Source organism: Gekko japonicus, unplaced genomic scaffold, assembly GCF_001447785.1.
Source record: "Gekko japonicus isolate JY-2015 unplaced genomic scaffold, Gekko_japonicus_V1.1 scaffold3931, whole genome shotgun sequence".
NCBI classification, from domain to species: domain Eukaryota; kingdom Metazoa; phylum Chordata; class Lepidosauria; order Squamata; family Gekkonidae; genus Gekko; species Gekko japonicus.
Window position 1 is genome coordinate 6,705 of NW_015163206.1, and position 26,153 is coordinate 32,857.

At 48.5% G+C, this 26,153-nt stretch overlaps 1 long non-coding RNA gene across 1 annotated transcript in view; it reads left to right on the forward strand.

The window, feature by feature from the left end:
* Nucleotides 1-26,153, forward strand: part of LOC107106944 — a 65,686-nt gene that overhangs the window by 820 nt on the left and 38,713 nt on the right. Inside the window, exon 2 of the long non-coding RNA XR_001482380.1 lies at nucleotides 1,420-1,476. This is a non-coding gene — a long non-coding RNA (uncharacterized LOC107106944). The remainder of the gene's footprint in view (nucleotides 1-1,419; nucleotides 1,477-26,153) is intronic.

Genomic DNA, 26,153 nt, shown 5'->3' on the forward strand with positions numbered 1-26,153 from the left:
TTATTATTGTTGTTGTTGCTGTTGTTGTTGTTGTTGTTGTTGTTGTTGTTGTTGTTGTTGTTGTTGTTTTTGTTGTCGTCGTCGTTGTTGTTGTTGTTGCTGTTGTTGTTTTAACTGGAGAGGATGGGACTTGAACCTTAGGTCCTGCTTGCCAAGCAGAGGTTCTTCTACTCCTCTTCCTCATGGGACACAGCTTACACCATAAGATGCATTCTCTTCATTTTTGGTTCCAGGTTCAATTCAGATTGTGGTGTTTTTACTTCCTGCAAAATTAAGGAATCGAGCTATATGCTTTTCTCTTGAAATTCCTCTGTGATTATAAGTGGCTGGAGCCCACAGATCCGGCCAACGGACATCAGGTCTTTCCTCTGACACAAGGATACATCAGCCGATGCGAGAAGTTGGGGTTGCCAGCTCTGGGTTGGGAAATTCCTGAGGAGGGTGAGGTTTGGGGAGGGGGGACCTCAGCTGAGCATAATGCCATAGAGTCCACCCTCCACAGTGGCCATCTTCTCCAAGGGAAAAAATCTTTGCAGTCTAGAGATCACTTGTAACTCCAGAAGATCTCTGGGTCCCCCTTGTTTGGTCTAGTGGTTATGAGCAGAGATTCTAATCTGGGAGAACCGGGTTTGGTTCCCCACTCCTCCACTTGCAGCTGCTGGATGACCTTGGGCAAGCCGTAGTTCTGTCAGAGCTGTTCTCTCAAGGACAGTTCTGGAAAGAGCTCTCTCAGCCCCACCTGCCTCACAGGGTGTCTGTTGTGGAAAGGGGGATGAGTTTGTAAGCCGCTCTGAAACTCCGAGTGAAGGGTGGGGTATAAATCCAATCTCCTCCTCCTCCTCCTTCTTGAAGGTTGGAAACTCAACATGGAATTGTGTCAGAGGAACATGCCGTCATTCGCAAAGTGGATCTGTTTGATGCAGCCAATTACTTTGTATTTAATACTGTTCTCAGCATGCACCGGACCCATGGATACGGAGAGGTCGCCATCCCTGACATCGCTGTTTCTGTAGTTCAATCCATGTTCCATATGAAGTTTTGCACGTGACTCGCCACCTATGCAATTTATTTTTAATAAATTGCCATGTGCCCAAATTATCCATTGCATTTCCCCCTCCCCTGAATGGCCCGGTTGCGTCAGGGATCTGCTTTTGAGTGGCAAATTGCTACTTCCACAGTTGCAGCTGTCACTTTTTGAATGCAAGGTTTCGCTTTTGATAACCCTGTTGTCCTTGACGCTGACGTGACTTTTGATTTCTCAGAGGCCTACCCTTTTCCAGAGCAGCTTTTCTCCCGTGCCCGGAACCATAGGGTTAGCTTATTTTTCCACTTCTTTTTTAACAAAAATCCCCATAAAGTTCTAATGTATTCCTATTGTATGACGGCCACTAATGCAATTTACCCTTTTTGTGTTGGCAGAAAATTGCAGAGAAGTCCAAAGCTTTACTTCCTATGGGCCAAAGACCTAGGAAGGCCGTAAGTATGGGGTTTAAACTTTATTCGCTTTTTGGGGGTAGCATAAACTGCTAACTGATACGTCAGTTTCTGTTTTCCATCTCGATTCTTGATTCCCGTTAACAGCGGCACACTCCAGGCAGAGCAGAAAGCTATAGTTTCTTTGAATTGTGGGTAGTTTTTGAATCCAGGGTTTGGTTCACAGAGCATCACTCAGATCTCGGCTTGCCTTAATTAATGCTGTTTCCATTATTTTCATGCTGACTTCTCTGCAACCAGGGAATACATGAGAGCCAGTTTGGTGTAGTGGTTAAGTGTGCGGACTCTAATCTGGGAGAACCGGGGTTGATTCCCTGCTCCTCCACTTGCACCTGCTGGATGACCTTGGGCAAGTCATAGTTCTGGCACAGCCGTTCTTGAAAAAGAGCAGTTTCTGTCAGAGCTCTCTCAGCCCCACCTACCTCACAGGGTGTCTGTTGTGGGGAGGAGGAAGGGAAAGGAGTTTGTAAGCTGCTCTGAGACTCCCTTGGGTAGTGAAGGGCGGGGGATGAATCCAATCTCCTCCTCCTCCTCTTCTTCTTCTGCAACCAGGGAATACATGATAGCAAGCACTGGGGAACATGTGAGGATTAACCCAAGGTTTCTGTGTTCTTATCTCACGTCACACCATAGTTAAGGCTCATTGTGGTTAGTATAATACGAGTCGCTGTGTCAGTCTGTCTGTCGCAGTAGAGGAGAGCCTGGGTCCAGCAGCATCTTGAAGACTAACAACATTTGTGGCAGGGGCGGAACTTTTGCGAGTCGCCGCTCACTTCTTCAGATAGATCAAGATGGGTCGCCTTTTTAGTCTGTCTGTAGCAGTCAGGGGTCGTTTTGTAGAAAAAGAGGTGCAGGAGTTCATTAGCATAACTCATTAGCATAACTTATTTGCATATGCCACACCCCCTGACATCACCGGAAAGGTGTCGGAAGGCAACACCCACCGCTCAGGCTCCACTGGACTGTTTTGGATTGCTAGCTATTGGAGGGGGAGGGGAACATGCAGATCTGCCCTCGCAGAGGAGGGAGAGCTTGTACCTGAATCAAACTTGGTCTTAAAGGTGCCACTGGACTGTTTTGGACCGGGGGGCCGGGGGGGCTCTGCAGCTTACCTGGCTGCTTCTTGCTCTGACTGAGGGCTGCTGGGAGCAGGGGGTGGGGCTTGTCGCATGTGCCCGCCCCCTGGGCTCTTTACTGCCGGAGCTCCGCTCCTGTGCGCTCCTGCAGGAAATGACCCCTGGTGGCAGTTGAAAAGAGCAGAAAAGTCCAAGAGCACCTTAAAGATCATTTCCGTAGTACTGAATTCCCCACACTGACATTTTTTTTAAAAAATGGTGTGTTGTGTGAAATTTCCCGCAGTAGATCTTTCCTCGTCAGGCGCAAAGCCGAAATTTTCTCCTCCTTACCCTGTGTTTTCGGAATCCCCAGTTTTAGCAAGTTCCAAAAACACAGGGTAAGGAGGAGAAAACGTTGGCTTTGCGCCTGACGAGAAAAGATTGGCTGTGGGAAATTTCACATAACGCGGGGAATTTTATTACTGCAGGAATGGTCAAAGGTGAACACGAAATTGTGGCAGGGGATGAGCTTTCGTGAGTCATGGCTCCCTTCTTCAGAGCTGAATAATAAACCAGCTCCAAACCATTATTTTATATTCTGGCTTGAAGGATCCTAATAAACTGCAGTTGGTGGAGCGGCCTGCATTTGGATACCCTACACCAGGGGTGTCAAACTCATTTGTTGTGAGGGCCGGATCTGACGTAAATGAGACCTTGTTGGGCTGGGCTATGTGTGTCATAAAAGGTAATGCCAGGTATCGGAGATATAAACTTTATAAATGACACAAACACAAAGGGTTTTTTTTTACTTAAAATAAAAACATGCTCAAAACATGAGCCCTCTTGCAATATTTTATTTATTTAACAGTGTCTGATAACTGACTCCTCTTGCTCTGAATCATTGCATCACAATGTCTGTGCTGTTGCAGTCTTGAGTATGTTGTTCAGGTGTGTATCTGTAAGCTGCAAACCTACAATGACGCAGTAGCAGCAGAACTGGAAGAAGAAGCAGAAGACAGCCAGTTCCACTGTGGGCCTGACAGAAGCCCTTCGGGGGCCTGATCTGGCCCCCGGACCACATGTTTGACACCCCTGTCCTACACTAACCACGGTTAATTTAAGTTAGCCATGGGCTTGCATAGTGTCTAAACTTAGCCAGTGTTTGGCATGATACAAAAGGCATTGTATGTGTGCATTCTGGGAACAATTCCTATCAGGGAAAAATTTGGAAGCATTCCAAAGAAAGCTGAGAAAATAGAATCATTGTCCCAAACTGTTTCAGATATCCTGTCCTTATATATAAAAGCATTCTCGCATGACAACATTCTATGCCCGCCAAAATCAGTTGGCTCTGTGATACGTCAATCACAAGGTGTCTCTATCCACTGGCTGTGTTGCCTGAGTTCTCTCCCACCCACTGCAGCCTAGGCCACTCTTCTTTGATTGGGCCAGCGTTTCAAGGTCTTTTGCATATGGAAGCTGATTGAACCTCACTCCATTTCGCACCTCAAACTCCCCCCCTCCATTTGCATATGCAACCTTGTGTTTTCTGAGGTAAAATATGTCCTCACCCACAATACATCACTTCCCCTTCAAAAGAAACAAACCCAATAACACAACCATACCACACCACAAGCAGAATACCACAAGACAAAAAATTATAGGAAAAGGTGCCAGCAGTCACCCCATTACAGCCACAGATATGTACCTGAGAGTGCTTCAGAGGATGGTGTGCAGATCCCAGGTTCATGTTTTAAAAGCTGCCTGGGGGATTATGGACCATTCACAGTTGGAAACTTCCAGGATATTTTAGGGATGAAGCCTGCTGAGGGTGGGGTCTGAGAAGGAGGAAGGGGGGGACCTCAGAGAGAGACAATGCCATAGACCCCACCCTCCAAAGAAGCTGTTGCCAATCTCCAAGTGACAGCAGGAGAGCTCTTAAAGTTCTGGTGCTAATTCAAAGTGCTGGGGATGTGTTGCGTTTAGGCAGGGGACGCTGTGAGTATAGAAAATGAATGTGGACAGAGTAGTGTTTTGGAAAATCTTTAGTAATTGTCCATTTACCATGGGGCACCCATCTGGCATTTTCTTACTCTGCAGGCATCAAAACCAATTTAAGGCAAAATAGAGATATGGAGGCTTTCCCATCCTCCTTTGCATCAATCTGTCTTTGTTGGCAACTCTAGGCCTGCCAGCACTCTCAAGGTGACTTCATGCCTCCTGACTGGCATTACTTCAGTAGCCCTGGTTGCTTGCTCCTGTTCACCAGGAGCCTCCCTATGGAAGCTGCCTGGGTAATTTTGGACCAGCCACAGACTTTCTGCCTAACCTACCTTGCAGGGTTTCTGTACAGATCACAAAGCGGAAGAGGAGAATGAAGTAAGCTGCTTTGCTACCCACTAATGAGAAAGACAGGACTTTGCCTAGGAAGAGGCTGCTGAGAGGGGAGGAGATAAAGTTGCCAGCTTTAGGTATGGAAATTCCTGGAGATTTGAGGGGTGGAGAGTGGACAGGATGAGGTTTGAAGAGGGGTGGGACCTCAGACAGGTACAATGCCATAGACTCCACCCTCCAAACCAGCCATTTCCTCTTGGGGAACCATTGTTTCCAATCTCTATGTGAGGGCTGGAGATCACTCAGAATTACAACTGCTCTCCAGGAGGGAGAGGGGAGGAGATGGAAAACTGAAGTCAAAGGAGCAGATAAAGGTAGGTTGATGGTTGGCTGGGAAGGAGATAGGGTTGCCAATTCCAGGCTGGGAAATTCCTGGAAATTTGAGGGGTGGAGCCTGGAGAGGGTGGGATTTTGAAGGGGTCGGACCTCAGACAGGTACAATGCAATAAACTTCACCCTCCAAACAAGCCATTTCCTCCTGGGGAACCATTGTTGCCAATCTCCAGGTGGGGGCTGGAGATATCTTAGAATTACAGCTGATCACCAGGAGTGAGGGAGGGGAAGATGGAAAGCTGAAGTCAGAGGGGCACATAAAGGTAGATTGATGGTTGGCTGGAAAGGAGATAGGGTTGCCAACTCCAGGCTGGAAAATTCCTGGATATTTGAGGGGTGGAGCCTGGAGAGGGTGTGGTTTGAGGAGGGGTGGGACCTCAGACAGGTACAATCCCATAGACTCCACCCTCCAAACCAGCCATTTCCTCCTGGTGAACCACAATTGCCAATCTCCAGGGGAGGGCTAGAGGTCACTCAGATTTACAGCTGCTCTTCAGATGGCAGAGATCAGTTTCCCTGAAGAAAATTGTAAGTTCTGTGTCATTATACCCTGCTGAGATCACCACAGCAAATTGACGCTGAGTGCCAAAGACCAGGGCACCCACCCAGAGCCTCTTTCTAGAGCTCGTTGCATGTATTTCCACAATGAGCCTTATTCCTTGTGTGTGTGTGTGTGTGTGTGTAACACTCTCAAACACACACACTTAATCTTACTTCATTCCTTTTGAAGGGCTCGTGCCCTTGAAGAGCGCATTCAAATTCGAAAGCACGTCCATTTGCAAATGGTTTAAGCCAGGCACAATTGTGGTCTTACAGGCACGTCTGTTTGCATCTATTATTCCTTCTGGATTTCCCATTTTATTCCACCCCTCCTCCTTTCCTTGTAAAGGAAAATAAAACAGGGAAATTGGAGGCATAAAGCCCATGCCGCTGCTAATGCAGCCTTACTGTTTGGATTTTATTTTCTCTCTTGCACAACGGTCAGGAAATTCAAAAAGTACGGCTCCCTCACCCGCAGTAATGGGAACGCATCATGCATCTGAGGAGGAATTAAAGTTAACACCCGATAGAACAATACAAGAATCCGCATATATTCAGATGTGGAAGGCGGAGCACGGCTCCTCGGAGGCGGAAAGTCTGAGATTGTAGATTTTGGTATCCATAAAAGATAATGTTTTTTATATGCAATATGATTTTTTTTTGGTTTCTTCTGTTTGCAAAGTGAGGGCCCTCAGCAGATCCTAAACAGAAAACCCCACTGTTCATTGGCAGCATCAAAATGATGTGTGAACGTTGTGGGTTGGTGTTTCCCACACATCATCGGTCAGCAGTGTGTCCTCTGAATGCAAATGAGTTGTGGCATGCGTGTGTGTGATATGCAAGCACAGGATTCAAGTCTCATCTCTGTGTGTTTTGTGTCATCACGTCATTTCTGATGTCTGGCGACACGATGAATTAACGGCCTCCAAAATGTCCTTTCATAGGACTGGAAGAGGCCACCCGGCCCGGCCCCCTGCTCAATGCAGGATCAGCCTAAAGCAAGGCTGCCAAACTCATTTGTTATGAGGGCTGGATCTGGCATAAATGAGACCTTGTTGGGCTGGGCCATGTGTGTCATAAAAGGTAATGCCAGGTAGTGGAGATAGAGACTTTATAAAGGACACGAACACAAACGTGTTTTTTTTTTAACTTAAAATAAAAACATGCTCAAAACAGCACTCTTCCAATATTCTGTTTGTTTAACAGTGTCTGATAACTGACACCTCTCGCTCTGAATTATTGCATCAAAATGTCTGTGCTGTTGTGATCTTGAGTATGCTGTTCAGGTGTGTATCTGTAAGCTGCAAACCTACGATGATGCAGCAGCAGCAGAACTGGAAAGAAGAAGCAGAAGACAGCCAGTTCCACTGCAAGGCTGATAAAAGCCCTCCGGGGGCTTGATCTGGCCCCCGGGCCACATGTTTGACACCCCTGGCTTAAAGGATCCCTGACCAGTGTCAGTCCAGACTACCAGTGAAGGGGAGCTCACCACCACCCTGGGTAGCCCATTCCACTGCTCAACTATTCCATATTAACGGCCTTACATTGGTCTTGCAAACTGGGGGCTGTGGCTTCCTTTTTTGAGTCAATCCATTTTATATTGGGTCTTTCCGCCCCCTTTTCCTACTGCCATCGACTTTTCCTACCCTTATTGTCTTTTCCAGTGGCCATTAACTTACCGAGTGGTAGGGTTGCCAGCCTCCAGGTGGGGCCTGGGGATCTCCCGCTTTTACAACTGATCTCCAGCTGACGGAGATCAGCTCCCCTGAAGAAAATGGCTGCTTTGGAGGGTGGACTCTATGGCATCGTACTATGCTGAGGCCCCTCCCCAAACCCCGCCCTCTCCCGTCTCCACCCCCAGAGTCCCCAGGTATTTTCCAACCCTGACCTGACAACCCTACTGAGTGGCCTCTGGCAAGTATGTCACTCCACCCACTGTGTTCTTAATCTATGTACTTGATGGAGTTACTAAGGCATAAGAACATAAGAAGAGTCCTGCTGGACCAGACTAGTAGTCCATCTAGTCCAGCATCCTGTCTCACAAAGTAGCCAACTGGTTCCTCTAGAGGGCCAACAACAGGGCATAGATTTCATTAGAACATAAGAAGAGCCCTGCATCAGACTAGTGGTCCATTTAGACCAACATCCTCTCTCACAAAGCAGCCAACCAGTTCCTATGGATGGCCAACCACAGGGCATTATGTTCCATTAGAACATAAGAAGAGTCCTGCTGGATCAGACTAGTGGTCCTTCTAGTCCAGCATCCTCTCTCACAAAGCAGCCAACCAGTTCCTCTGGAGGGCCACCAACAGGGCATAGAGTCTAAGGTCTCTCCAGGATTCTTCCTCCTGGCACTGATTCAGTTGTTGACTGCCTCTGAATGTGGAGGTTCCCCTTAGTCACCATGGCTAGTAGCCACCAATAGACACCATTTGTAAAGTGCTTTAAATACTTTAAACAAACATTTAACAGACACCTCCTGGCTTGAAACCGGGCTGGTTTTCATAGGACTGAACTATACATTATGCTGTCTCGGGTGTGCCCCAGATTTGACACGGGTCCAGTCAAACTACTGGGAGTTCGGTGTCGAAACAATCCTCAGACTCCCGGAGACTCAGCTGGGATTGGGACCATGATGCATGGGGAAAGGTGGCTTAAATATTCCACTGCCCTTTGTCTTAACCTGAAATCTTGAAATGGCCCTGTGGCACTCCTCTTAGCCCCGCTGGTGAAACTTATAGGTAGGCTATCAGTACATCCATAGACCCCAATAAGCAGGAGTTTCTCCGGGTGGCAAATGTTGACTCCCAGGGGTGTTTTCAGGTTAGGAATACGGGGTGTGCTTAATCACCAACTCCATACAAGCCGTTGTCTTATTTCAAATCAGGCCACCGTGCACCTGAAAATCACATTTCAAAAAACCCAGCAGAACTCCCTGTTTAGAATGCCTGGTGTGACAGTTCCTTGGTTGGATCCAGAATGGGTCTTCCATAACGGAACCAGAGACAGTGTAATTAGGCTCTCTGTTGAACTCTCTGGGACCGTGTCATATGATTGTGTCAAGCCCTGATGACATCCGAGGTGTGTCATGGCAGTCGGTATGATTGTCAGGCAATGTTGTGCATCAGAATGGGGTAGGCTGGATATAAATACAAGAATCCTGCCCTGAGAAACATTTTCTGTCTACTGCACATTGGACGCCAGCTTGCTTCCCCCATTCAATTTTGTCAGTGACTCGTTTTGCACAGATCATAAGTTCAAAAATTGGATTTATCTATTTTTTTTCATGATGCCTATTTCCCATTCAGTTGAGCCCACCTCTACGTGAAATGAGCAGTACTAGTAGTTTATAGAATTGGTTTGCTGGTCAGCCACTGTTAGAGCATGATCACAGTTAAATGAATTGCTGGAATTACCTCCACTTCGAGGTAGTCATAGGCAGGTCATGAATATTTTTTAAAAAAACATCTGCATCTTATATCAATACAGCTAATTCTCAACATGGCCAAATCTGTGGATACTTAAATCCACACTGGAGCCATGAACAGCCAAAAGAGATATTTCTAAAGACCTGACAAATGCCCCAGATTTACATAAAAATCTGAAATCTTTTTTTTTTAAAAAGCGGTGGTTAACCCCCTTGAAACAATAGAAGCAGTACCTGTAGCTTTAAGAAACAAATGCCCTCATGGCTGTTGCTAGGCAACCACAAAAGTATTGCCAGCCTTCAACCCTTGGTTTCTGTCAGTAAAATGTAGGGGAAGGGGCAAGGGTCTTTCCAGGGCTGTCTTGGCATTTGAGAGAGGATTCATCAGGGCCAGGTCAGGTAGCAACTGTGAGGTGACTTGCTACCATGTGACTCACCCAGGCCTGGCTGCTCAGTACTGCATCCACACCACAAAAGCCATTGTTGGGTAGTGGTTGAGGTTTCCAATCAGCATCTGGGAGACCCAATTTCAAGTCACTAGGCCGTTTTGGAAATTTGTTGGGTGACCTTGGGACAATCATACATTTTAAGCCTAATGCACCTTGCAGGGTTGTTGTGAGGATAAAATGGAGGAGAGAAGAATGATGTAAGCTGTTTTGGGACCCCATAATGGAGAAAGGTGGGGATATAAATGAAATAAATTTTGGTGTAGTGGTTCAGTACGTGGACTCTAATCTGGGAGAACTGGGTTTGATTCCCCACGTCACATGGAGCTGCTGGATGACCTTGGGCAAGCCATAGTTCTATCAGAGCTGTTCTCTCAAGAGCAGTCCTTGAAAGAGCTTTCTCAGACCCATCTAACTCACAGGGTGCCTGTTGTGGGGAGGGGAAGGGGAAGGAGTTTGTAAGCCTCTCTGAGACTTCTTTGGGTAGTGAAGGGCGGGATATAAATCCAATCTCTTCTTCTTCTCTTCTTTTTTTTTCTAAATAATAGGTATAACCAGGGCTATTTTTGGGCAGGAACAGTGATAGGCAATGGGAAACCACCGTCTCTTGCCTTGCAGCCCCGCTGGGGTTACCGTAAGTTGTCTGTGACCTGATGGCCCTTTCCACCACCTGCCCTGATCTGGACGACTCAGGCTAGTTCTCTGCCATCAGCTCTTGGAAGCTAAGCAGGGTCGGCCCCGGTTAGTACTTGGATGGGAGACCAGCAAGGAAGCCCAGAGTCACGACACAGGGGCAGGCAATGGGAAAGCACCCCTAAATGTCTCTTGCCTTGGAAATGCTACCTGGATAGCCCAGGCAAGCCCAATCTCATCAGATGTTGGAGCTAAGCAGGGTCAACTCGGGCAAATACCTAGATGGGAGACCTCCAAGGAATACCAGGGCCAGGACACAAAGGCAGGCAAAAGCAAGTCAGCCTCTCTGAAATGCCTAAGCACCACTAGGGGACACCAGAAGTCAGCCATGACTCCCTCACGCACACACAATATAGGTTTTGGAAATCCTACATAGGCCAGCCGTGACTCGACAGCAAAAGAAGAAGTCCCAGCGGAAAACCCATCTGTCCCCGAACCACAAGCTTTAAAGTCGATGATGACAGCCAAGAAGTGCTTCAGAAAAGGATCCCAATGAAGGAAAACAGTCCCCTAACCACAGACACTGACACCAAACTTTCCGAGCAGAACCGCCAGGGAAAATCTCACCTTTCAGAATGTAACCCCAGGTGTCAACAAGCGACGATTTATGATTACCAAAGCAGGGTAAATATAAATGCATTTTCCACCCCGTAATCAAGGCTTAATCAGACCTTGCCTGACATGTATTTTTTTAATTAATTAACTTGTTTTCAGTCTCCTTTGTTTCCTTATTTAGCATCCCCATTAATAAAACACAGCTCCGAAAGGAACAAAGCGGTTCTCAGAGAGGTCTGCAGAACCCCGTTCACAATCTGCTCGTGTTCCGGGTCTACAAAGGGCACTGCTCTACAAACACTGGTGGCTAGTGGCTGTAGATAAGAAGGAACTCTAGGTCTCTGGGGCAAGTGATGCTCTGGTGCTGGGGGGGGGCAACCCCCTCATCTCTTTTAATAGTATTGGATTACTTATGGGCAGGGCTATTTTTGGGCAGGAACGCACAGGAACGGAGTTCCGGCTGGCTCCCGAGTTGGCCACGCCCAGCAGGAACTCATTAGCATAATAGGCCACACCCAACAGCAGGAACACATTAGGATTGGCTACATTAGGGGTGTGTGGCCTAACATGCAAAGGAGTTCCTGCTACAAAAAAGGCCCTGGGTTTTGACAACAAACAAGGTAAACAGAATAACAAGCAAAAGGTGGGTGTGGCTGGATGACCACACTTCTGGTAACATGGGGGTGCGGCCTAATGTGCCAATGAGCTGTGCTGTCAGGGGTGTGGCCCAATATGCTAATGAGTTCGGGTGTGGCCTATTATGCTAATGAGTTCCTGCTGGGCTTTTTCTACAAAAAGAGCCCTGGATAACTGAAGATGGGGAGCTGATAAAATGTAGCTTGGTTGGCGGGTGGGAAGTAGAGAAGGAGAGAGGAAAAGGGGAGAGACTATGGAGATTTCCAGATAAGGAGAAAAGGAAATAGTGGTGGACGGGAAATGGCAAGATGCCCCTCCAAATACAGGCATATATGTGTTTATGTCCTCCTTTTGTAGCCGGTCCTTCTCACTGGGGATCAAGGCAGATTGCAGGATACAGAAAACTATTTAGTCAAAATAGCATGAGTTCCCCAATGGACAATGCAATGAGGGGGCAACAGTGGGAGGGCTTCTAGTGTCCTGATGGCACTGGTATTTTTGGCCACTGTGTGACACAGAGTGTTGGACTGCATGGGCCATTGGCCTGATCCAGCATTGGCTTCCCTTATGTCCTTATGAATAGGATTCTAGTGTTAGAAAACCATGCAAAGAAACAAAAACCTGTCTGAGCTATGATATACCTCAGCAAGTGGGTTACTCAGGTGGAAGGCAGTGCAGTAAAAGCCGATGATACCTAGCAGGGCTCTTTTTGTAGCAGGAACTCCTTTGAATATTAGGCGACACGCCCCTAATATAGCCAATCCTCCAAGAGCTTACAATAGCCTCTGTAAGAAGAGCTCTGTCAGCTCTTGGAGGATTGGCTATATTAGGGGTGTGTCGCCTAATATGCAAAGGAGCTCTTGCTACAAAAAGAGCCCACACCCCTAATGTAGCCAATCCTCCAAGAGCTTACAGTAACCCCTGTAAGAAGAGCTCTGTAAACTCTTGGAGGATTGGCTACATCAGGGGTGTGTCGCCTAATGTGCAAAGGAGTCCCTGCTACAAAAAGAGCCCTGCTTGATTGCCGTTGACTATAATTCTAGTCCGTCATAAAGTCACTTGAAAAAAATAATAAAAGGATTAGAACTGTGACTGAGTGGAGCAGTTTTGCCCATAAGTATTGTTGTCTTCCTGACCCGATCAGGCAAGCCGTTCCACAAAGGGGGTGGTGGGGGGCACTGCAGGGAAAATCCGTGAAAGGGCAGCTGCTGGTCTTAACCTGTCTTCAGGGTTGCATCTTCAAGAGACCCTGCTCAAATGAGCCAAGCAGACATGGTGGGGGACAGCAGGGGAGGTCTGTCCTGCAGATACTTGGGTGCAAGGCCATGAAGGGTTGTGTAGGCGATAACCAGCTCCTTGAATGAGGCTTGGCAACTGATCAGCAACCAAAGATGAGAGCCAGTTTGGGGTAGTGGTTAAGAGTGCGGACTCTAATCTGGGAGAACCAGGTTTGATTCCTCACTCTTCCACATGCAGCTGCTGGTGTGACCTTCGGTCCGTCACACGTTCTCTCAGAGCTGTTCTCTCAAGTTCTCGAAAGAGCTCTCTCAGCCCCACCTACCTCTAAGGGCTTGTTTTGGGGAAGGGAAGGGAAAGGGATTGTAAACCACTCTGAGACTCCTTTGTGTGGGGTATAAATCTAATCTCCTCCTCCTCCTCCATCTCCTTCTCCTCAGCCTCCTCCACCTCTGCAGAATGGTTGTGACATGCAGTTTCCATCTAGTACCTGACAGTAACTAGACTGTGGCGTTTTGTACCAACTGGAGTTTCTGAGGTTATTTTACGGGCTGAACCATGCAGAGTTCCTTGCAGTAGTCTAGCTTCAAAGTAACCATAGCTTGTGTACAGTTAAAATTTCACACAGAGCAAGGTTCCTTGTGATAGTGCTTGCTCCAAGTTTACTCCAGTATGTTGAGAGACCCACCCTTTTGTAGGTTAATATGCACAAGTAATTTGGAAATGCAAAACTAGTGCAACGTTGGATTCTCAATATAAAGTGCATTTGTTTTCCCAAGCTTCCTAAATTAGCCACAGCATTGCAATCCGAACTGAGAAATGCTTGCTCCTCACTTCTCGATACTCTTGTTCTAGTTGTAGCAACGAAATACAAACTGGGAATCCACTGGGTAACGCTAGAGTAAACAATGCAACAGCACGTAAAAACGACGTGTTCCATTCTATATTGAAATTATTCTAACAGGTAACATTCACCCATATGTGTTGTGCTTTGGTGTAGATTGGTGTAGTGTGCGGACTCTAATCTGGGAGAACTGGGTTTGATTCCCCACTCCTCCACTTGCAGCTGCTGGTGTGACCTTGGGCCGGTCACACATTCTTTCACAGCTGTTCTCTCAAGGGCAGTTCTCGAGACAGCTCTCTCAGCCCCACCTACCTCACAGGGTGTCTGTTGTGGGGAGGGGAAGGAGAGGAGTTTGTAAGCCGCTCTGAGACTCTGAGTGAAGGGCAGGGTATAAATTCTGTCTCCTCCTCCTCCTCCTCCACCTCAGCCACCTACCTCACAGGGTGTCTGTTGTGGGGAGGGGAAGGAGAGGAGTTTGTAAGCCGCTCTGAGACTCTGAGTGAAGGGCAGGGTATAAATTCTGTCTCCTCCTCCTCCTCCTCCTTCTCCTCCTTCTCCTTCTTCTTGCTTTACAAGTAATATTGCAGTGTTAAGTGTGTCTGTTTAAAGACATATACACCAATAATGTCAATATCTTTCTACTAACCTGAAGGATTCTCAGACACTGAGCTTAGAATGCCTTCAGCGGGGATACCTAATTGCAGCAACGGCAAACAAGAAATGTGAGTTCGAACAAGGCCCCACAACCCCAACCTTCTTGTCCCGTGCGCATGATGCAGGGTGGTGGGCGTGACCACAAAATGGCCACTGTGGGAGGCAGTTACAGAGGAAGCCCCGGGGTGGGGGACAAGAAAAGGAAATACTCAGAAATCCATTGGGAAAGAGGCATAAGGCGCAGGATAAAAACAACACTGCAGTGGCAGCTCTCTGCACAGCCAAGTGGTTCTCCAGTGGCCAATCAGAAACCCCACTGGGCAGAGCCCACCTGCCCCCAACCACTTTATAAGAAGGAAAGATGTTGGTGGGCACCGGGTTGGGGACCCCTGCTCCAGAACATCCCTCGCATCCCAGGTCTGGATTCTTGCACAGTTGCTGGCAGGCCTGGCCCGGTCCCGGCAATATTAGCATTGTTAAAAACAATTAAACTGGAGAACTGAAATGCGTGCTGTTGTCAGGGATATGCTTCCAAAAGCACAGTTTCCCTTTTTATTAAATCCATATGCCTACTCGATCCCTCCAATGTAAGGGTCAGCAGATTGTTTCCTTAGAAACACAAGGAGACTAATAAAGCCGAGTTTGGATAAAAAACGTGTTTCCTTTTTTTTGTTGTTGCAAGCAATTGACTTCCCTCTTCTGTCTTGCCAATGAAGCTCTTCTTTGCACACAATTAAAGTGGAGTCTCAGCTTGTTTTGGTAGAAGGAGCTGCGGTGGCTCAAGTGGTTAAGACGCTGAACTGCAGGCATTGGAAGGTCGGTAGTTCAGCAGTTCGAGACCCGGGTTGCCGCATGATGGAGTGAGCTCCCGGCTCTAGTTCCAGCACCTGCCAACCTAGCCGTTCGGAAGCCAGAAACTGCAAGTAGATAAATAGGTACCACTTCGGTGGGAAGGTAACAGCGTTCCGTGCGCCTTGGTGTTTAGTCATACCAGTCACATGACCACGGAAATGTCTTCGGACAGCGCTGGCTCTTCAGCTTGGAAATGGAGATGAGCACCGCAACCCTTGAGTCGGATTCGACTGGCTTTTGAGCAAGGGAGACCTTTACCTTTACCTTTACTAGCTTCCCCCCACCCCCAGAAGCTAAACAGGGTCATCCCTGGTTAAGACTCGGAGGGGAGACCAGGAAGTCCGGGGTCCCTATGCAGAGGAAGGCCATGGCAAACCACCTCTGTTCGTCTCTTATATTATGAACCCTACGGGGTTGCCATAAATCAGCTGTGACTTGATGGAACTTTCCACCCACAGGGATGTGGAACCAAATTGTTGCATGCCTGTGGGGAAATATGCTCTCCTCCCCCTGCCCAAGCCGTTCCCTTCAGAGAAATTAATTCCACTCGTCTTGATTTTCACACCGGCTTCTCTTCCCTTGTGACACATGTTTTTGTAGAAACGAACATATTTCTCTGCATCAATTTCGCACTAATGATGTAGAAATGCCACAATAGAATATCACCCGCCAAAAATAGCTATGGGAATGAAGCAGTAATAACACAGTGGTGGGGTGTTTTTGGTTTTTTTTGAAGTGGATACACCTCTAGTTTTGACCATTCCCATCAAATGCTCGTAATATATCCTGCCAGTCCATATGGACTTTTGTTTGATAGAAAGAGAAAAAAAATCTATCGAGGGGCAATTCTGGACTCCAGGGAAGGAAGGAAGGGTTCTTATTAAGTTCTAAAGGTTCACATTGGGTGATATATATAATTGCAATGCTCCGGATCGCAAGACTAGATCTAATGGGTGGAAATTACAAGGGAGTCAATCCCGGCTAAATATCAGGAGAAACCTCCTGACTTCAAGAGTGGTTGAGCAGTGGAACAGACTGCCTCGGGAGGTGGTGGATGCTCCTTCACTGGACGTTTTCAAGTGGAGGCTGGACGACCATCTTTTGGGTATGTTGTAGGGCTCTCTTTCGGCTCTGCTCCTGCAGAGGGCAGTGGGCTGGACTAGATGACCTGCAAGGTCCTTTCCAACTCTAACATTCTATGATTCTATGGCCCCGGTCACACAGCAAAGTTGCCGCAGGAGAGGCACGGAAGGTGGGCGAATTATCCGGGTGCGATCACACCCCAACATCTGGGAAGTGGAGCACACCCATTGGTTACCGCCAACAATGCGCATTTAAAAACTAGGACCTCCAAGGTACTAGTAAACGTTTGCCACAGGCTGCCTCCAGATGCTTGTGGTGTGATCCCGCCGGCGTACGACATTCCCTTCCGGTCCCTCGTTTACCCGCTGGCGCCGAGGGAAGGACCCATGGTGTGCCGCCGGCCCGTCTGATTGCGTAATCGCGGCTCAATCTGCACCGGGGCAATTAGCCACACCTCCCCCCCCCAATGTCCCCTCTAAGCTGTGGAGTCTTGTGAGCAACAATTTTACTTTGTGAGCTCCTGACATTAAAGCTGTGAGCAAGTCATTTGGCTACTGCACAAATTAGTTTGCTCTGGGGCCATCCTTCCTGAGCTAAGACAAAAATATGTGAGCCGGAGGCTAAAAAAACTGTGAGCTAGCTCACACTAACTCAGCTTAGAGGGAACATTGCTCCCCCAGGGACGTGCAGATCTGTCCTCGCAGAGGAGGGAGAGCTTATACCTGAATAAAACTTGGTCTTAAAAATACCACTGGACTGTTTTGGGCCAGGGGGAGCTCTGCAGCTTACCTGGCTGCTTCTTGCTCTGACTCAGGGCATGTGCCCGCCCCCTGGGCTCTTTATTGCCGGAGCGCTGCTCCTGTGCGCTCCGGCAGGAAATGACCCCTGCTCCTAACCACCGCACCAAGGATTTGATTGGGTGAGGGTTGTGCTTGCAGAGCAGGAGTTTCCCGCCTCCCTTTCCAGACCGCCGAGCCTCCTATTCTTGGTCAACAGGGGATCCTTACGAACAGCACCAAAGATAAAGTAGAGGAGGTTTGCATGGGAAGAAATACATCCTTTCCTTTTCTTCTTTCAGAAGTGCCTTTCTGATCTCGGAAACAGACCCAATGGTCTGACCCAGTGTATTCTTTTTAACAGCTTCCGCTGTGGTTCATTGTAAACACCTCATAATTCCCCCCCCCCCGATTCATAATTTTTTTATTTTTAGTCAAAACAGCAACAACAACAACAACAACAAACTTATAGAAATAGCTGATACAACAGCATCAATGCAGCATAACATATAACATCATATAGTTTTCCCTACCAGTTTTTCAAGGTACCATTACACAACAATACAGACTGTTTTCATTAAAAATATAGTAAACTTTGGTAGTGTTTATTTTTGGGGAGAATTTCCCCTATTGTGAGATATTCAACAATTGGGAACCACATTGCTTGAAATGCTTTCTGTTTAGTCTGTGAACTCGCTGCAATTTTTACCGCGCACAAAGTGTTCCCAGACCTTATTTTGCCATTCATATAAAGTGGGCCCATAGTTAATGTAACAATATTGTGTTTAGCATCGTTCACCTTTACTGATTTAGAGAATATGTACTTGCAGCTTTGGTTTGTGTGGCCGGAACGTGTGTGATTTTTGGTAGTAATAATCTGCATAGAGTCTCCGATCTAGATGCTCCTGAAGAACAATCGCGATTGTGGTGTCAAATCATAGATGACCCCCTCCCAGGACTGTATCCTCATCTTCCAGGTAAAGGTAAAGGATTCCCTTGCTCGAAAGCCAGTCGAATCCAACTCTAGGGATGTGGTGCTCATCTCCGTTCCCAAGCCGAAGAGTCGGCGCTGTCTGAAGACACTTCCCTGGTCATGTGACTGGCATGACTAGACACCGAGGTGCACAGAACGCTGTTACCTTCCCACCGAAGCGATACCTATTTATCTACTTGCAATTTCTTGTTTTCATTGAATCATAGAGTTGGAAGAGGCCATACAGACCATCTAGTCCAACCCCTTGTCCAATGCAGGACCAGCCTAAAGCATCTCTGGCAAATATATAGAACTGCTAGGTTGGCAGGAGCTGGGACCAGAGACGGGAGCTCACTTTGTCACGTGGTACTCGGGTCTTGAACTGCTGAACTATCGACCTTCCGGTCTGCAGTTCAGCATCTTAACCACTTGAGCCACCGCAGCCCAATAGACAGACAGACATTCCAGTCATCTTGGCCAGCTCCCTAGCTGTCTGTCCCGGCTTACTCACTTTCTCTGTGATGATCCTGGAGATCATTTGAACAGGGGAAGTGAGGGATTGAACCCGGGGATGTTGGCACAAAAGGCGTATGTTTTTCCACCGGGACAGGAGCCTTCACCGAGGACTGAGAAAGTGAGGGAAGTCAGGGAAATTAAATGAAATGTTGCAAGATCATTTGTCTGAACACATCTGAAGACAGCTGTGAATGGAGAGCGTGCTTCACCTTCAGGGGGGCAAGGAAATCGTCCCGAGATAATGCAGCCGTTCTGGCCCCTGGTCATTTCTTCCAGCTGCAAACGACTACTGAAATAAATCCTTGGCTGTCGTGTGTGAGACAGCATTTTGCCAACCTGATCTCAGGTGGATGATTAACGCTTCAGAAACTAGCTGGGGTTTGATGACTTCCCCAGCGCTGGAGAGGTAGCTTTCTCCAACCTGTCCAGATTTCAGCGAGGGATGCTTCGCAGTTTCTCTCCCTCCTCATCACCTCCACCCCTGCTGTTTTGCTTCCAATTTACTTTGTCCCGCTCACAGAGTACCATTCACACAGTGGCTTCTTTTGAGGTTGTTGCACAGGGTAGCCTTGTAGGACTGTAGTAGCAGAGCATGATTCGAATCCAGGCCTGCAAGGTTCCCAGGGCATAAGCTTTTGAGGGTCAAAGCTCCCTCCATGAACATACCCATTTGTGGAGCAGCTAAAGGGGACCTCCACATTCAGAGGCAGTCATCCTCCGAATCCCAGAACCAGAAGGCAACATTGGAAGAAGTCCTTGGCTTTATGCCCTGCTGTTGGACCTCCAGAGGAAGCAAACTCTAGTCAAGAGGTTGGGTCCTTCCAGCTTTTTCAGTCATTCTTATTCAATTGCCCTTCTTACACAGCTTTCATTCCACATTCTCCATGCAAGTCTCATGACCGGGGATGGGCACAAACCGGGAAAATGGAAGTTCGTCCCAGTTCGTGGTTCGGGAGGTCACACAAACTATGGACCACTACGAACTTTCAGCGTTTAACAAACCAGTTTAGTTTCTGAGATTCGGGGGAACCTTTCTCCTTCCTTTCTGCGGGCAATGGCTCCCTGAGGCCAGCAGAATGGGGGGGGGGGGAATCTCGCAAAAGCCATTTAAAGGGAATGTGGTCACCCAGAGGAGGAGGAGGGGGAGGAGGAGGAGGAGGAGATAGAGATTTGATTTATACCCCACCCTTCACTCAGGGTCTCAGAGCGGCTTACAAAATCCTTTCCCTTCCCCTCCCCGCAACAGACAACTTCTGAGAGGTAGGTGGGGCTGAGAACAGCTCTGAGAGAATGATGGCTTGCCCAAGGTCATCCAGCAGCTGCATGTGGAGGAGTGGGGAATCAAACTCGGTTCGCCCAGATTAGAGTCCACACACTTAACCACTACACCAAATTGGCCACTTGGACTTCACTCCTACAGGGCCCACCTGAAAGGGATGCAAGCCATTTCAGCGATCCCTCTCGCTCCTCCCCCCACACTTCCAACCATGAAATTAGGTTTGTGATGAGGTTCATGCCCATCCCTATTCATGACCCCCAAGACAGCTTTTTGGGGATATTCAGAGGGGACCCCCCTACTTACTCTTTCGGCAGCAGATAAGCTGCTTGGATCCAACCCAAGACCTCCTCGTGAACTTCTGGCTGATCCATCGTTCTTTAGACAAGTATGTCATTTACCTTCGAGTTCTGGCATCCTGGGGCATTGGCTGGGTGGTGGTGGTGGTCTCACAACATGCTCAGGGAGAGTTTTGAGTAACTTTGATTATGTTGGCATGCAAAGTGAAGTCGAGATCATTCTGTTTGAAGCTGGACCAGATGAGTACTGTACAAATAAGTGGGTTGGAACAAAAGTTGCCTGTGTACCGCCAATTAAACTAGAAGAACAGAAGTTCCGTTGGCAGAGGAGGGGGTGGAGATTTCTGCCGGTTTCCCCTTCCCACTGCAGCTCCCCTCCCAGTTTGACTCCCATAGTGTTCTTCGGGATCGTGAGCCCCCTAGGAGCAGAATTCTTGTAAGGAGGCATCGTGGGCTGCTGTAGGAGGGGGCAAACATCGTACTCCGTGGGTTTCACTCTGCCAGCAAGAGCCAACCCAAGATAATCATCCCACCATGGTGGGCGGGGGAGAAGCCACTAACAAAAGGAGAGAACAGGAAGTTGAAGTGAGACGAAACTGGCCACGTGCCAGTTCTGAACTTAATTATAGAAATTCTTTGTAAGCACGCAGAAGTTACGCAGAGTGGGGCATGGCACGTAGCCAGTGGAAAGAAAGCTTCTGCAATGGACTGAGGAACTGCATCTGATCCAAGTTGCGACACCATTTTTAATCGTTTCTCCCCCACCCCTTTACCTTGACAGCCAGTATGCTACAGGAATCATCTTTCATTGTGTTATCTGTCATGAGAACATCAGAGAAGCCAATGCTGGATCAGGCCAATGACCCATCAAGTCCAACACGTTGTCACACAGTGGCCAAAAATACCAGGGGCCATCAGGAGGTCCAGCAGTGGGGCTGGGACACTAGAAGCCCTCCCACTGTTCCCCCCCACAAGCACCAAGAATACAGAGCATCACCTGCCCCAGCCTGAGAGTTCCTATCTATCCCTTGTGGCTAATAGCCACTGAAGGACCTCTGCTCCATATAAGAACATAAGAGAAGCCAATGTTGGATCAGGCCAATGGCCGATCCAGTCCAACACTCTGTGTCACACAGTGGCCAGAAATACCAGATGCCATCAGGAGGTCCACCAGTAGGGCCAGGACACTAGGAGCCCTCCCACTGTTGCCTCCCCCAAGCACCAAGAATACAGAGCATCCCTTGCCCCAGACCGAGAGTTCCTATCTATCCCTTGTGGCTAATAGCCATTGATGGGCCTCTGCTCCATATGTTTATCCAGTTCCCTCTTGAAGCTGTCCATGCTTGTAGCCGCCACCACCTCCTGTGGCAGTGAATCCCATGTGTTCATCACTCTTTGGGAGAAGAAGGATTTCCTTTTATCTGTTCTACCCTGTCCTCAGGGTAGATCAACAATGACCATTTGTCGGAGTCTGGTATAGAGACGGGGACGGTGTCAGTGTACCCTCAGGTGGGGCAGATGCCACAGCCCGGGGCTTCTGGTGGGGCCCACTTCTGCCAACCCCCCAGTATGGAATTATCCTGCCTGCTCACTTGTGAGTGCTTCACCACCCCCGTGTCCAGCTGCACCCGCTGACCAGCACCATCACAGAAAGGGTCGTGGGTGATGCGGATGGCTGTGAGCATGGACGGTAGGAGGGCTTGTGAGAAGGGCAGGAAAGCATGTGCAGGCAGGTAGGGAGGCGCATCAGTGTGGGTGGGAAGGCCCCCCCGGGAACTCTCTACCCAGGGCCCCCAAAATCTGCAACCAGCCCTGGTTAGGGGGGCAGACTCTTCCCAGTTGCACCACTCTGGGGGCACCTTTTTGACTTGAAAGGAGGCCTGCTGTGAACAAAAGGGAGTCCCTTGGGGTATTCCTTAAGGCTTGAGAGCATTGGCCATTGCTCAGTTCTCCCTGAGAAGCAAGGCTGGCCAGAACAATTCAACATGGCCAGGGACTGCCCTGCAATCCCGCAGGGACAGAAGTCTCCAGGTGAGAAAAGGGTATGCTTTGTTATGAAAAGGGTTGCAGAAATGTAGGGTGGGGGTTGGAGATGATCCATCGACAGATCTGGGAGGGGTCGTAAGAACATAAGAGAAGCCAATGTTGGATCAGGCCAGTGGCCCATCCAGTCCAACTCTCTGTCTGTCACACAGTGGCCAAAAATACCAGGTAGCCATCAGGAGGTCCAGCAGGGGGGCCAGGACACTGGAAGCCCTCCCACTGTTGCCCCCCCCCCAAGCACCAAGAAGACAGAGCATCCCTTGCCCCAGACCGAGAGTTCCTATCTGTAGCTTGTGACTAATAGCCCCTGATGGACCTCTGCTTCATATGCTTATCTTATTCCCTCTTATAAGAACATAAGAGAAGCCAATGTTGGATCAGGCCAATGGCCCATCCAGTCCAACACGCTGTGTCACACAGTGGCCAAAAATCCCAGGTGCCATCAGGAGGTCCAGCAGTGGGGCCAGGACACTAGGAGCCCTCCCACTATTACCCCCCCCAAAGAACCAAGAATACAGAGCATCACTTGCCCCAGCCTGAGAGTTCCTATCTATACCTTATGGCTAATAGCCACTCATGGACCTCTGCTCCATATGCTTATCCAATTATCCAAGAAAGCCAGTTTGGTGTAGTGGTTAACTGAGCAGACTCTAATCTGGGAGAACCTGGTTTGATTCCCCACTCCTCCACTTGCACCTGCTAGATGACCTTGGGCAAGCCATTACTTCTGACAAGAGCTGTCCTTGAAATGGTAGTTCTTGAAAGAGCTCTCTCAGCCCCACCTACCTCACACCGTGTCTGTTGTGGGGAGGGGAAGGGAAATGAGTTTGTAAGCCACTCCGAGTGAAGGGCGGGGTTCTTCTTCTTCTTCTTCTTCTTCTTCTTCTTCTTCTTCTTCTTCTTCTTCTTCTTCTTCTTCTTCTTCTTCTTCTTCTTCTTCTTCTTCTTCTTCTTCTCCTCATAAGAGAAGCCAATGTTGGATCAGGCCAATGGCCCATCCAGTCCAACACTCTGTCACACAGTGGCCAAAAACACCAGATGCCATCAGGAGGTCCAGCAGCGGGGTGAAGAAGTGTTTCTTTTATCCAACTGCTCAGGAATTTCATGGAGTGCCCATGAGTTCTTGGTTTTGTAAGAAAGGGAGAAAAGTACCTCTTTCTCTACCTGCTCTTTCCCATGCATAATCTTATAAACTTCGATCATATCACCCCTCAGCTGTCGTTTCTCCAAGCTAAAGAGCCCCAAGCGCTTTAACCTTCCTTCATAGGGAAAGTGTTCCAAACCTTTTATCATCCTAGTGGCCCTTTTCTGCACTTTTTCCAATGCTATAATATCCTTTTTGTGATGTGGTGACCAGAACTGTACACAGTACTCCAAATGAGGTCGCACCATCAATTTATACAGGGGCATTATGATACCGGCCAATTTGTTTTCAATTCCCTTTCTAATAATCCCCAGCATAGCATTTGGCTTTTTTATTGCAGTCGCACACTGTCTTGACATTTTCATTGAGTTGTCTACTACGACTTCAAGATCTCTCTCTTGATCAGTCTCCGCCCGTTTGGACCCCGTGGCTCAGTGGTAGAGAATCTGCTTGGCATGCAGAAGGTCCTAGGTTCAGTCCCCGGCATCTCCAATAGAAAGGAAACAAGTAGTAGGTGATGTGTAAGACCTCTGCTTGAAACCTTGGAGAGCCACTGCCAATCTAAGTAGACAGTGTTGGCTTTGCTGGACCAATAATCTGATTCAGTCTAAGGCAGCTTCCTGTTTGTGTTCATGTGTGGGGTGGATGTTTGGGCAAAGCATAGCCACCTTCAGTTGTTGCTCCATAGGCATTCCTTCAAGAAGTAGAAATCCATGAACCTCTCCTAAGCAGAAAGACACATGCACGTCTGCACACCCCAGAGAATGACCGATCGGATGCATAATTACAAACCTTGTGCCATAGAGATGTCCGTGGGACAGAAGCTGAAAGAATTATGCCCCTTGGAGACTGCAGTTGTCCTCCTCTTCTCTTACATTTCCAGATCTCCAGAAGCAGAGTCTTTTCCACTGAGCCACAGCCCCTCCCCTGAAAATTGGCTTTCCAGCAGTGGAAGCGGCTGCAATGGAAAACAAAACCCTAGCTATTAGTGATGTTCTCTCTACTGTAAGAGGCTATGGTTCAGTGGAAGAACCTCTGCTTGGCATGCAAAAGGTCCCGGGTTCAGTCCCCGGCATCAGACAGTTGGGGGTGTGAAAGACCTCAGCCTGAGTCCTTGGAGAGACCCTGATGGACCAAGGGTGTGATTCATTATAAGGAAGCTTCATGTTTGTGTGTGGAAGAACAGGAGAACATCAGAAGAGCCCTGATGGATCAGACCAATGGTCCACCTAATCCAGCATCCCATCTCACACATTGGCCAACCAGTTCCTCTGAAGGGCCAACAACAGGGCAGAGAGGCTGAGGCCTTCCCCTGATAAGAATATAAGAAGAGTCCTGCTGGATCAGACCAGTGGTCTATCTTGTCCAGCATCCTGTCTCACATAGTGGCCAACCAGTTTCTCTGGAGGGCCAACAACAGGGAATAGAGGCCGAGGCCTTCCCCTGATAAGAACACCAGAAGAGCCCTGCTGGATCAGACCAGTGAGGGCCCATCTAGTCCAGCATCCCATCTCACACAGTGGCCAACCAGTCCCTCTGGAGGGCCAACAACAGGGCAGAGAGGCCGAGGCCTTCCCCTGAGAAGAACACCAGAAGAGCCCTGCTGGGTCAGACGAGTGGTCCATCTAGCTCAACATTCTGTCTCACACAGTGGCCAACCAGTTCCTCCGGAGAGATAACAACAGGGCATAGAGGCCGAGGCTTTCATAATAACACCAGAAGAGCACTGCTGGATCAGACCAGTGGTCCATCTAGTCCAACATCCTGTCTCACATCGTGGCCAACCAGTTCCTCTGGAGGGCCAACAACAGGGCATAGAGGCCGAGGCCTTCCCCTGATAAGAACACAGAAAGAGCCCTGCTGGATCAGACCAGTGAGGGTCCATCTAGTCCAGCATCCTCCCTCACACAGTGGCCAGCTTGTTCCTCTGGAGAGCCAACAGCATGGCAGGGAGGTTGAGACCTTCCCCTGATATTGCCTCCTGTAGAAATAGATAGCAGAATGCATCACATTCCCCCATAGCTAAAAAGGAAGCTTGGGAGGTGAGGCCACTCTGTCCTTCCGATCTCTTCCGCTCCTCTCCTTCCTCTCTCCGAGCCGCCTTTGCAGCAGCTTTAAATCAAGTCTCATCCCTTGCCAAAAGGTCACCCGGTTACGGGAGAAATAAATGGGCACCCTCGCCCGGCTTGTCATCTCGTTCCGATGTGAAATGCGGCATTATTTTAATACCGGCCGAGATGGATTATTGAAAGGGAGGGAAATTGTATTCTTCTAAACCCTCTTTGGCAGCGGTATTTATAACATGATTAAAGGTGAGGGCAAAATCTGGTTTCTCTCTCTCATATACCCGCTTCTTCCCCCACGGAATGAAGTATTTAAAAGGAATGAAGTCCCGCATGATTCTGGAAAGGATGCACAGAACTTTAGAAGGGGCATCAATGGAGCTGGGTGCCAGCAATGGATTTCTGTGTTCCCTCGAACTACATCCTACACGAGGGAGAGGTATGGGGTTGCCAACTCCGGGCTGAGAGATTTCTGGAGAGGGTTTTTTTTGGGGGGTGGGGAGAGGGATTTGGGGAAGGCACTGTTTAGAGAGGGTTCTGTGGAGTATAATGCCACACAGTCTACCCGCTAAGGCAGTTGTTTCTTCCGTTGGAAGTGATCTTTGTAGCTGGGAGATCAGTTGTAATTCTAGGAGATCTCCTGCCTTAATATGGAGGTTGGGAACCAGAAAGAGGAGGAGGAGGAGGAGGAGAATGGATTTATACCCTGCCCTTCACTCGGAGTCTCAGACACCCTGTGAGGTAGGTGGGGCTGAGAGAGCTCTGAGAGAACTGCCCTTGAGAGAACAGCTCTGAGAGAACTATGGCTTTCCCAAGGTCAT